The 14029-nt window shown below is 42.4% G+C and overlaps 1 non-coding gene across 1 annotated transcript; it reads left to right on the forward strand.

The window, feature by feature from the left end:
* The first annotated feature begins 722 nt into the window (after positions 1-722).
* Positions 723-796, forward strand: TRNAE-CUC (transfer RNA glutamic acid (anticodon CUC)). Its single transcript has one exon. It is a non-coding gene; the product is annotated as a tRNA-Glu (tRNA).
* The last annotated feature ends 13233 nt before the right edge of the window (positions 797-14029 follow it).

Here is a 14029-nt window from a genome sequence, read left to right on the forward strand (position 1 = left end):
ATATAAATTTTGGAATTGTTTGTTCTAGTTATGTGAAAAATGTGAGTATTTTGACAGGGGTTGCGTTGGATCTATAGGTTGCTTTGGGTCTTTGGGTAGTACGATCATTTTGATAATGTTGATTCTTCCAATCCAAGAGCACAAGATATCTTTCCATTTCTTGGTATCATGTTCAATTTCCTTCATCAATGATTTACAGTTTTCAGAGTATAGGTGCCCTCCTTGGTTAAGTTTATTTCTAGGTATTTTGTTGTTTTTGATGCAATAGAAATGTTTATGACAGTTATAAAATTCTGGTTTTTGAAGTTAAAAAAAAGTGATTGAAGGGCCACAAGTGGCAAAATATCCTCCTTTCTTATGAGTGAATTGTATTCCATTACATATATATGCTGTATCTCCTTTATCTATTCGTCTATTGATGTGTACTTAGGATGCTTCCATATCTTGGCAATTATAAATAATGTTGCTGTTAATAGCAGAGTGTATGTATCTTTTTGAATTAATTTTTATTTTGTGGTTGGCTTTATTCCTTTGATAACTATGTAAGTTTAAAAAGTTAAAGCTCTAAACATTCTTAGAAACAATTAAGAGGACATATATATAAATTTAAAAATATGTGCAGTATTGTATATATATATATATATATATATATATATATACAATATACTGTATATGTGCAGTCAAATTATAACAATTCTACCTAATAAAACTGAAAAATGGAGGGAGGGTATAGCTCAATTGGTAGAGTGATTGCTTCTCATGCATGAGGTCCTGGGTTCAATCTCCAGTACCTCCATTAAAATAATAAATAAATAAATAATCTAATTACCTCCCCCAAAATAAAAAAATAAAGTAAAAATTTAGAAAAATCCTGAAAGGATCAGGGAAACTAGGAGCTGGTCTTTGAAAAGATGAACATAATTGACAAACTTTTAACCAAACTAAGAAAAAGAGAAGAATAAGAAAAAAAATCAGAAATGAAAGAGGAGACATTACAACTGGTACCACAGAACTACAAAGGATCAAAAGAGACTACTAGGAACACCAACAAATTGGATAACCTAGAAGAAATGGAAAATTCTTAAAAACATACAACCTACCAAGACTGAATCATGAAGAAATAGAAAATCTGAACAGACCAGTAACAAGTAAGGGGATTAAATCAGTAATCAAAAATCCCAAATGAGAAAAGCCGAGAACCAGATGGTTTCACTGGTGAATTCTACCAAACATTTAAAGAAGAATAAACACGAATCTTTCACAACCCTTCCAAAAATCGAAGAGAGGGGAGTACCCCCATACTCATTTTACAAAGTCAATATTACCCCAATACTAAAGCCAGATAAGGACACTATAGGAAAAGAAAACTGCAGGCCAATATCCCTGACTAATACAAATGCAAAAATTCTCAACAAAATTCTAGCAGACTGAATTCAACAGCACATTAAGAGTATCCTATACCATCATCAAATAGGTTTTATCCTAAGGATACAAGGATGATTCAATATACACACATTTAAAAATGTGACACACCACATTCATAGAACAAAAGATAAAAACTATCAAATAATCTTAATAGATTCAGAAAAGAGCATTTGACAAAACATCCTTTTATGATAAAAACTCGCAATAAATTTGTATAGAAGAAACATATGTCTACGTAATAAAAACCATGTTTGACAAGCCATGCTAACATCATACTTGATGGTGAAAGACTGAAAGCTTTTCTTGTAAGACTAGGAACAAGACAAGGTGCCAACTCTCACCACTCCTGTAAACATAATACTGGGAGTCGTAGCCACAGCAATCAGACCAACGAACCAACCAATCAACAAACCAACAAACAAATTAATAAATAAATGGTATCCAAACAGGAAAGTTAGAAGTAAAATTGTCTTTGTCTGCAGATGGTCTGATCTTACATATACAATGCAAAAGATTCCACCAAAAAATTATTAGAACTAAGCTACAAATTCAGTAAAGTTGCAGGATAAAATATCAACATACAGATATCAACTGTGCTTCTACACACTAACAGCAAACTATCTGAAAAAGAAATTTTAAAAACCCCATTAACAATTGCATAAAAAACAATAAAATATTGAGGAATAAATTTAACTAAACACGTGGAAGATTTGTACACCGAAAGCTATACAATACTGATGAAAGAAATTGGAGAAGACATGAATGAATGGAAAGGTAGCCTGTGTTCGTGGATCAGACAAATTAACACAGTTAGGATGTCCACACTATACAAAACCTTCTACACATTCAGTGCAACCCCTATGAAAATTCCAATGACATTTTTCACAGAAATAGAAAAGAAATCCTAAAATTTGTGTGGAATTATAAGAGATACAAATAGCCAAAGCAATCCTGAGAAAGAACAAAACTGGAGCCATCACACTTTCTGATTTCAAACTGTGCTACAAAGATATAGTAATCAGAACAATATGGTACTGGCAGTAACCAATGGAACAGAACTGAGAGCCCAGAAATAAACACAAGAATATACAATCAACTAATATTTGACAAAGGAGCCAAAAATACTCAATGGGGAAAGGATAGTCCCTTCAATAAATGATGTTGGGAAAACTTGTAACCACACTGAGAAAAGTGAAATTGGATCCTTCTCTTACACCACTCTCAAAAATTAACTCAAAATGGATTAAAGACTTAAACATGAAACCTGAAACCTTAAACTTCTAGAGGAACATAGGGGAAATCTTAATATTGGTCTTGACAATGATTTTTGCATATGACACAAAAAGCCCAAGCAACAAAAGTAAAAATTAATAAGTAGTGTTATAGCAAATAAAATTCTTCTGCATAGCAAAGGAAACAATCACAAAATGAAAAGGTAACCTACAGAATGTGAGAAAATGGTTGCAGACCATATACCATGTAAGGGGCTAACATCCAAATACATAAAGAACTCTCATAACACAATAGCAAAAAAATCTAATTAAGAAATAGTCAGAGAAACTGAATAGACACTTTTTTTCCCCAAAGACGACATATAAATCGCTAGCAAGTACATGAAAAGATACCAACATCACTAATCATGAGGGAAATGCAAACCCAAAGCACAATGAGGTATAACTTCACACCTTTTAGAATGGTTATCATCAAAAGACAAGAGATAACAAGTGTTGGTAAGGATGTGGATGTGCACTGTTGATAGCAATGTAAAATGGTGCAGCCACCATGGAAAATAGTATGGAGGTTCCTAAAAAAATTATAAATGGAATGATCATATGATCCACCAATCCCATTTCTGGGTATCTATCCGAAGGAAATGAAATCAGGATCTTAAAGAGGTACCTGCACTCCCATGTTCATTGCAGTATTATTCACAATAGCCAAGACATGGAAACAATGTAAGTGTCAGTCAGCAGATGAATGAATAAAGAAGATGTGATACACACACACACACACACACACACACACACACACACAATGGAATACTACTCAGCCATGAGAAAGAAGGAAAACTTGCCATTTGCAACAACATGGATGGATCTTGAGGACATTATGCTTAGGGCAACAAGTCTGACGGAGAAAGATAAACACTGTATGGTCTCACTTACATGTGGGATCTAAAAAAAGCTGAACTCATAGAAACAAAAAGTAGAATGACGATTGCCAGGACTGGGATATGGGGGAAATGGGAGATGTCAAAGGGCACAAACTTCCAGGGCACATCTTCAGTTGGAAGATGAATAGTTCTGAGGAGTCCAACAGTCAACAGGGTGATTATCGTTACTAATACTGCCTTGTATACTCGAAAGTTGCGAAGAGAGTAGGTCTTAACTGCTCTCATCATAAAAAGAAATGGTAACTATGTGAGGTGATGAAGTTGATAGCTAGTGCTACAGTAGTAATCATTTCACAATGTATGTGTATTAAATCAACACATTGTACACCTTAAAACTTACACAATGTTATATGTCAATTATTTCGCAATAAAGCTGGAGGGGAAAAAATAAAAATCAAAATGTCACTTTTACTTTTGGAGGAAAAGCAGCACCGCCTCCTGATGGCTGAATTTAAAGTCGTAACGTTGAATCCTCTCAGGACCCAGGTTCTAAGCCATTGCAGGTTCCAGGTTTGCCCTGAACCACAAGGTCACGCTAGAGCCTGGTGTGCTGCTGCCCCCTAGTGGTGAGTAGGGTGGCGCGGGACCCACTGCTCTGCTTACAGCCTAAGGGGACCCAAAGCTTCCAATCTGGAAGTTAACAAAGGCTGAAATTGGCTGAACTGTTGAAACCGTCTCCTCCCTTCAAGCCTCCCCAAATAATTGAGTCAGCAGGAGGACCCATCAGGCCCAGCACTTGGGGGGAAGGCTGACATGTGGTCCCTCAACTGAGGTGCTGGATCTGAGCCCTTTCCTAGTCAGAGCCGTTCCCCTGCTTGCAGGGATGAAAAATGAACACGACATAGAAAGTGAGCAGGGAGGATCTTCCGGCAGGGACGCATGTCTAAACTGTCTGGGCTTTTTGTTTGTTTGTTTTTGTTTTGTTTTGCTTTTGCAAGTGAATTTTGGCCACCATCTGTTTTAGAGGAGGTGTCTCTAGTGGACAGAAGTTTACCTATCCGTTGCTGTTTTGTTCGACTCTCTTTCTCTTTCTACCCTCTCTTCTGAGTATTTTGACCCAAAGTCTCCTTCCGTCTCACCTTTTTCTTTCTTCCAACTTATTTTTCTCCTTCGATCCCGCTGCTTTGATACCTCTGAACCTCTGCACCATCATCTTTTCCAAGCCTAAAACCAAGACTCATGTAGCCTTTGAGGAGTGTGGCATAAATGTAGATATATTTAAAATGAGCCCCAATTCTCCCTTTTTCTCCTCATCATTTGTCTCTGCCTCTCACAGATACACTTCGGTCCATTGTCACAGAACAGGATAGATTCAGTGACATAAAGTGCCTTATAAGGGCTAGACCAACAGACCAAGGGGACACAATATTGAGACTTAACTCTGCACAATGTGAAGCCTCAGGAGCTTATAGAATATAAACACCACCATTTATGAGACATATCCTGATTCTCCATGTGTTATATGTTAAAATAAGGAAAAAAACCTTAACGTTCCTTTACATTTAACCAAATCTTCTCTGGCACTTCTAATCTCTCCCAAACCCCTGGACTTTAACACTTATTCTCCCCTGCGAATGGATGCTCTTTTCACACCCCTTGGGCTAAGAACCTCGTCCAGTGGGCAGGTAGCCTTTATGATGGCCCCTGATGATCCCCACATTCTAGTCATGCCCCTCTTGTAATATCCTTGTCTCCAGTGTGGTCTGGACCTGGTGATTTCCTTCCAAAAATAGAAAGGTGATTCCCTGGACTTTCTAGAGTCCCTGTGTCCCTGTTGAGCAGGATATCAGGGTTTCTCTTTCCAAGAACTGAGGCTGAGGGGGTTGATGCCTTAGACTGGACATTTTATGTGACATGTTCGCTAAAGCCCCTGCACAGAAGGAGGGAGGGGTTGGTGCGAGTTGTTGGGGGTGGGGAGTGGGAAGGGAGAAGGATTGGCTTGAGACTTTGGGGGAAAATTCCATGTTGTGAGGCATCTAAAGTTTTCTGGGAACTGGACAATACTTCTGACTTTTTTCCTCTAGCACTATCTTCTATCTTGCTTCTTCATTTTTTTAGGAACTCCACTGCCTTCCCTGCCCCTTGCCTCCTGCTTTTGAAGTGCTAATGAGGTAGAAAGCTGGATGGGTTTTTTAAAAAAGCTTTCCTGAGGTATAAATGACACCTCAATGCATATATTTAAAGTGTACAACTTACAGAATATAATTTAAAGTGTACAATTCTCAGAATATACTTTAAAGTGTACAATTTGTGTTACCCAGGCATTTTTCTAGACAGAACTAGAAGAAATAATCCTAAAATTTTTATAGAATCACAAAAGACCCAGAATTGCCAAAGCGATGCTGAAGAAAAAGAATGAGGCTGGAGGAAAAACCCTCCCAGACTTCAGACAATACTCCAGAGCTACAGTAATCAAAACAGTGTAGTATTGGCACAAAAACAGACATATGGATCAATGGAAGAGAAAAGAGAGCCCCAAAGTACACCCGCACAGCTACAGTCAATTAATTTTTGACAAAGGAGGCAAGAATATACAAAGGAGGCAAGAATATACAATGGAGAAAAGACAGTCTCTTCAGCAAGTGGTGTTGAGAAAGCTGGACAGCAGCAAGTAAATCAATAAAGTTAAAACACTCCCTCACACCCTACACAAAAGTAAACTCAAAATGGCTTAAAGATTTAAACGTAAGACAAGACACTGTAAACGTCCTAGAAGAAAACATAAGCAAAACATTCTTGGACATAAATCTTAGCAATGTTCTCCTAGGGCAGTCTACCCAGGCAATAGAAATAAAAGTAAAAATAAAGAAATGGGACCTAATTAAACTTATAAGCTTTTGCACAGCAAAGGAAACTATAAACAAGATAAAAAGACAATCTACAGAATGGGAGAAAATATTTGCAAATGATGTGACTGACAAGGGCTTCATTTGCAGAATATACAAACAGCTCATACAACTTAATAAGAAAACCAAACAACCCAATCCAAAAATGGGCAGAAGACCTAAACAAGCATTTCTCCAGTGAAGACATACAGATGGCCAATAAGCACATGAAAAAATACTCAATATGGCTAATTTTCAGAGAAATGCAAATCAAAACTGCAATGAAGTATCACTTCACACCAGTCAGAATGGCCATCATTCAAAAGTCCACAAACAATAAATGCTGGACAGGGTGTGGAGAAAAGGGAACCCTCCTCCACTGTTGGTGAGAATGTTGTTTGGTGCAGCCATTATGGAAAACAGTATGGAGATTCCTCAAAAAACTAAAAATAGACTTACCATATGATCCAGCAATCCCACTCCTGAGTATATATCCAGAGGGAACTCTAATTCAAGAAGGTGCAACACCCCAGTGTTCATAACAGCACTATTTACAATAGCCAAGACATGGAAACAACCTAAATGTCCATCGACAGATGACTGTATAAAGAAGCTGTGGTATATTTATACAATGGAATACTACTCAGCCATAAAAAAGAATCAAAGAATGCCATTTGCAGCAACATAGATGGGCCTGAAGATCATCATTCTAAGTGAAATAAGCCAGAAAGAGAAAGAAAGACACCATATGATATCACTTATATGTGGAATCTTAAGAAATGAGACAAATGAACTTATTTAGAAAACAGAAACAGACTTACACACATAGAAAACAAACTTATGGTTACCAGGAGGGAAAGGGAGTGGGAAGGGATAAATTGGCAGTTTGAGATTTGCAGATACTAACTACTATATTTAAAAAAGATAAAGAGCAACGTCCTACTGTAACTATATTCAGTATTTTATAGAAACCTATGATGAAAAAGAATATGAAAATGAATATATGTGTGTATATGTATAACAGAACCATTATGCTGTACACCAGAAATTGACACAACATTGTAAACTGACTATACTTCAATAAAAAATAATTAATACCCTAAGATGCCATGAAATTGTAAAAAAGCAATTAAGATGGAAATCAGTTTCTATGCTATGAATGTAATCATTTGGTCTAGAAAAAACAAATAAAAAATATAGATGGTCAAAACAAAAAAATAGTGTGCAATTTGTGACATTGTCACCACAGTGCAGTTTTCTCATGCCCTTTTGTGCTCCCTCCACCATGTCCTCCTCGTCCCACCTTCCCCTAGGCTACCACTGACCTGCTTCCTGTCCATATAGATTAGTTTGAGCTTTCTAGATTTTTATTAAAATGGTGTTTTTAAAAATTTGCATGTTGGAAAATGAAGATGTCTCTCTACTTTTTGCACAATTCCTCATCTACTTTTTCCTGCCAGGGTCAATTTGGAGGAAAATATGGAGTAGCCTTCTGGAAACTGTTGTATGGAAATATGTTCATTATTAAAGTATTTTTCTCTGGACCCCAAACCCACTTTTCTGTGCTCTTGTATTGTGATACAGGAGCTAGGACTCTGCAAGCCACATTTCTACTTTGTCAACTAGCTCCAAAGTAGTTCTCCGTTAGCAGAAGCTGGAGGGAGACGGCCAGGATGGAGGGCAGAGCAAACACTTGCTTCCTCCTGGCTACTTCCTGAGGATTTCCTGTTGCTTCCCCCTGAAGCAGCATCTTTACCTCTAGAAGGGTAGTTCACCTTTTCATAGCAGCAGCTGAATCCAGTTTGCTGTTTTTCCTAACATGTATAGAACCAGCTTCATGTCGTCCTCCCAGAAACACCAGCATCAGCCCATTCTCTCATCAAAGATCTGGTTTCAGCCCCACAGCCCCTCCAAGCTCAGAGAAAGTAGTGCCAGTTCAGTACTGCCGCTGCCTCTCCAATCTGGGTTTCACCTCAGCAATGCCTTCCCTTTACACTTCAAAGTTTAATAATCCAGTCTCTTCCCTGTTTCCCCAACTGCTCCTGTAGTTGCTCTCTGTGATATCTTGGATTTCTCTTTTTACCCTTTAAGTTATGTATCTGATAACTTTCTACCTAGTTTCTAATTCTGTATTTTAAATTCTGTCTGTTCAAATGACTAGTGTGTTTTCTGTCACCTGCCTGGATTCTGAAGATTATGGGAACAGACAAATGTATTTGTCATAACTCTTGTCAAAAATTTTCTTGCCTGGGATTGATATTTTCTTCTCCTTTTAAAGAAAATACACAAAAGGAATTGTCTACACAAAGAAATGCCATTGTGTTGGCAGTGGGTTGAATGGTGGCCTCCCCAAAGACATGTCCATGTCCTAATCCTCAGAACCTTTGAATGTGACCTTATTTGGAACAAGTCTTTGCAAATGTAACTAAACTTAGGATCTTGAGATGAGGAGATTGTCCTGGACTATCTGGGTGGGTCTCAAATCCAATGACTAGTGTGCCCTTATAGGAGTGAGGTGGAGGTTTTGACACAGAGGAGGAGGCAAAGGACCATGGTGGCAGAAATTGGAGTCGTGTAACCATGGGTCAAGGAATCCTGACAGCTACCAGAAGCTGTGAGAGACAAAGAACGATTTCTCCCCCAGGGCATTCAGAGCGGGTACAACACTGCTGACACCTGAATTTCAGGCTTCTGGCCTCCAGAAGTGACTTCTGTCACTGACCAGCGGTGTGATTTTATGCGAAGACGGCCAACTTTTCCTTCTGATGATCTGCCTAAAATCTGATGGAGCATCCCAAGCAGAAGGGCCCTGAGTATCAATGGACATACAGTTCCCCCAAAGGATCAGGCACAAAGGATACTTTCCATCAAAGAGTAACCTTCAAAATAGCAAACGCTATGCTTCAGCCGCTCTACCTGGAGTTCTTTAAAAAAGAGACAGACAAACGCAGGAACAAACGATGATAACTTTAATGCTATCCAGTCAGCAAAACCACATCAACTTCGGAGATCCAGCAAGATGATTGGATTTTGGCCTGGATCTCATCACGTCTCAGCTTCTGAAGTAATTTGCAAGCTGAGAAAAAGGCACCGCCCACCCTTGATAGCGTTTTGTTGTAAACCTAAGCTCCCAGGAGAGTATAAATTCGCCAGGAAAGGGTCCTTGAGAACTATCCTCCTCTCTGCGACCGAAGCGATGGCGCAGAACTTTCCTCCCTGCGTGCGCGAGGCCTGGGATTCTGCAGCGGAGTCCCAGAAACCGGAGATGCTGCAAGTCTTGAGCTTAGCGGACCTTGCGGACTGGCAACTGCCCTTCTATCCTAAGCTGGGCCAGCTCTCTTGCTACCAGGAAGACTTGGATTGGGAATGCCTTTCCAGTCCCTGCGGGTTTCTGTGCACTTATTGCCCGAAACATGGAGCCCGAGCGCCGAGCATCGGCAGGCGGAGCGCCGGGAGGCCCGCCAGGGGCCCGACGCCCGCGACCCGCTATGGTCCGGAGCCACAGGCGCCCCAAGAAAAGGCGGTCGCCGCTCCCGCAGCCTCGGTTGGCAGGTGGCGCCGCTTCCTGGGCCGCCTATTGAAGCCCGAGAACGCTGCCGGCGGGGACCCTTCCAAGCGTCGCCCTGCTCCTGCCCCCGGGAGGCAGAGGATCCCAAGCAGATTTCGAGGCTGGGGGCGGCGGATCCGACTTGCAGTGGCCCGGAGGACCCGGAGCTGCGAATGAGCCCAGAGATTTGAACTGAGCCCCTCACCGCCCCGGACAAGTGATGTTCCAGCCACATCTCTGCGTTTGCTCCATAGAGATGGAAGTCATTTGTCTTTAGAATTCTTAGTGAAATTCCTTTTCGGTACTTAATACTTAATAAAGGTGACGAAAAACGATGTAACAGTCCATTTTTCTTTCCCCAGAGGCCCTGGTTTGTCTTTTGGGGAAGACTAGGCGCACGGGCGGCGGTGGCCAGTACCAGTTCCCGCGCCGCATCCTCGGTCGCCGGGTTTTGCTCGGCACGGGCTAGACCCTGGGGTTTCCGATGGAAACAGGCATCCTGGGTGACGTGGGGAGGGGACTGGGGTGGAGCGTGGGCTTCCGTCTGACTCCGCGACACCCGCTGGGCCTCCCAGAACAGCAGATAGGCCGTCCGCAGCCCCAGCTCCGTGGCCCTGGCCCTTCTTGGCCTGGAGTCCTCAGGACCCTCCAGGCATCTGCACGCGGCTCTGCTGCCGCCTCCACCGCATTTCCCCCACTCCTCCCTGAACTCACCCAGAAGTTCACCCTCCCCTCAGGGACTAGACCCCAGCTAGTCTCCCTAATCCCTCTGAATCTCCGCAACACTTTAACCAGCAGCACCGGTCAGGAACTGGCTGAGCTGACCTGCTGCCAGATAGCCAGCGTGGAAGTCAAGGGTATAATGATCCCGGACTAGTGGCCGGGAAACCAGCGCCCCCTTCCCAGACCCAAGAGGATGGGCCGAGCGCTCCAGGATCCGGCAGTGGGCATGCTCAGAGCAATTCCTCCTCCAACTGGCTGTCTTTTCCAAGGTGCCAGATTTCTCCATCCAAAAGGGACTTGAGTTAGGGCGTTCACCCCTTCCTGGGGGTGAAAGCCAGCTCTTTCTGGAGTAAAACGCCTTTCCAATGTGAATCACTGTATCAGGCTCAGCACAGGCCACGACTTAGAATCCTCCCAACTAGACGAAGAGGATATTAATCTGCTGCTTCTCCTGGGCCTGGCATCCTGAAGCAATTTACACTGAAGGTTAACATCAACATCTAGATTTCAGCACCTTGTTTCTGATGACTTATAGGTCCAGCATTTGCCTTCCCTCTCTCCTCCACCTCTCTCTTGGCCCAGACATGCTATTACACTGTGTAGGAGAGTGAAAGTTTGGAACGTCATCTGTCTTGCTGCAAGGGGTTGGGGTCTGGAAGCAAGAAGTGGGAGCCAAGTTACTCCCCTCCCTACACTGGGTAGAAGCCCGAGTCTGACAACCTCCAGGGACTGATCTGAGGCTCAGGGGAATGCTCTATTTCTGTGCAGATGGGAACCACTCACTGTGTGGGAGAGAAATACTGAGGACTCAGAGACTGTCTCTGCACAGTAAGTAGTTTGGGAGTCCCCAAAAAGACTGCCTGGAGTTGACACTTGTGCTCCTCTCTGGCCCAAATTTAGCCCCAGGGAAGAAGAATACTGCAGATCAGGTGTCTGCGTGGAAAAGTCACAAAAACCCCAGTGTAGGTGGTGATGGGTGCCCACAGGGCAAGGATCTGGAGTTCTGCCCTCTCTGAGACTACCTGGGTGGCTACCTCAGTGCGTTCTCCTCCAACTTCGTTAGAAACACCCCCTTGAATTCAAGCCCTGTTGCTACAGTCACTGGCTTCCTTGTGTTCCAGTCCCCAGGGCATAGTTTGGGATTGTGCAGATATGACCATCATTTTTTAAAAAATCATACATTGGAAAACATGTCTGTTCTTTATAATTTCTTGCTTATAGAAGTGGGATTCTGGGTTAAGAGCATTCATATTGAAATTTTTAATGCATATTGCCACATTGTCTTTCCAAAGATCCTTTTAAATTCATACACAAAAGTTCTGTTGGGAAGTTACTACTTTACCAACAGTAGAACAAATGAAAAATTTTAATGTAGGCCACTATGGTAGTCAAAGTTATGTCATTTTAAAAAATGACACTTTGCATTTCATTGACCTTAATGAACCCTGAACTGGGTCCCTGCTCCCCTGTCAGACACAAGCCCACCTCCCATCCCTTTTAATCCTGGCTCCATCCACCCAAATCAATTGCACAGGCAGAGAATAAGGAAACAGACTTTAATCATTGTGCACAATTGGAATTAACATGAAAAGCACGAATATTCTGAGTACATCTGCAAGAAACATCCTTAAGATAGTATTGATTCCCTGAAAAGAGATTTCTTATTGAAAAACCTGTCAGTAATTCAGGAATGAAAGGACAATAAAGAATATTCTGCACTACAGAGACCCTGAGGCTCATCCCCGAGCAAGGCTGGGGCCAGGGGAGAAGTCCAGACAGGCAGAATGAGGGCCTCCACTGGGGTGACTCCGTGACTCCAGTCCAGGGCATGGGTTGAAGGGTTGCCGTGTGGCAGGGCATAAGGCTGCCATCCTTCCTTACTTTGTGGAGTTCCTGGGTTTCAAGCCTCATTTTTCAGCAGTCTCAGGGGGTGGGGATGGGAGTGGGTGGGGCTGTCTTGGGATCCTGGGAGGCAATCTGGCTGCTTGTCTGTCCACCTCCGCTGCTGCTGGCATCTCCTGACTGGTTCAGGCCCTGTTGAGCTGCGTGGTCTGTAGCTCTGGCCTCTTCTTGGTGGGACAGTTGTTCCATCCCGGATGAGCCATTGGCTCCTGGGCTTGTGGGTCTCGACAGCGTTTTGGGCTGCTCTCAACTTGGGGACCGTCTGCATGCTCGGTGCAAGCACGAAGCAGCCTCTCACATGCACCATAGTGCCCGTCCCTGTAGGACTGGGGCATTGGCAGGAGGGGCGGCTCAGCGCGGGGAAGTTATCCAGAACCCAGGCCCAGGCCTGGTTCTGGGTTCAGGCCCCATGGCATGTGGGGCTCTGGATGTGCCCACCTCCAAGACAGCTCTTGCAGGGTGGATGCATGGGATTCCATCTCTTCAGCCTTCTTACTGGACTGGGACTAGTTGCCTGTCTAAGCAAAGGGGCAAGTGATTCAGTCATTTACTGAGTGTGTCTGTCTTGTATAGGACATCAGGAAACCTAAGTTCCAGATAGGTCGGGATAGGCACTCATTTACCTTTCAAATTGCCTTGGAGCCTCATGGGATAGAGGAGAAAACTGCGTCTTTCTGGGAGGCACTATGGAAATTAAGAGCGGTTTCATTGATGGAGTTAGAGGAGGGGGATGGGAGGAGAGGAAGTTCCCTGGGGAAAGTTCAGTCCTGGTCGGTTCCACTCCTGCAGGAAAAAACTCTCTACTCAGCAGGCAAAGCTGCCAAATTACACTTCACTTGTAGGTCTAATAATTTAACAGCTCAGAGAGGATTGCCTGATTTTAGAGATGAGGTTCCATGATGGCAGATCCTCGCCAGAATACAAAGCTAGTTTCAGCAGGAGCTGGATTAAGATTCCAGATTTTCATGTAGGCATATCAGGAAGGGAAACAAGTAAAGGAGTGATTAGGTAAGGGTAGGAAAAGGAGAGTGCTTACTTAGAGTTGTAATATTTCTATTTTTGTCTACAGTAGCTTAGTGGAATCAAAGAGAGATCTCAAGTTTGCCCTGATTTTCATACCTACACGACAAATTGAATTGAGTGAATGCCATGTTTTTTTTTTATCTTGTTGGTAGGACCCCTACCCTATTTTATATGACTATGAATATTCTATCATTAGTGATTCTCATTTCTCTGCTTCCTTTCTTCCATATAATTTTTCCTGTTAATAACTACTGTACTTTTAATGAGTATTTTGGTAATTTTCAGTGTGGTACTATATAGTATTGTTTTGCATGCCTATATATTCAACTTATGTAAAAGCAAATGTGTTCTCTTTAGGCAGTTTAGATAGAAATGAGCACTGGGCAGGGGGAGAGGAAGGGGAAAGGAACA

The sequence above is a fragment of the Vicugna pacos genome, chromosome 3 (genome assembly GCF_048564905.1).
Source record: "Vicugna pacos chromosome 3, VicPac4, whole genome shotgun sequence".
Classification (NCBI taxonomy): Eukaryota; Metazoa; Chordata; class Mammalia; order Artiodactyla; family Camelidae; genus Vicugna; species Vicugna pacos.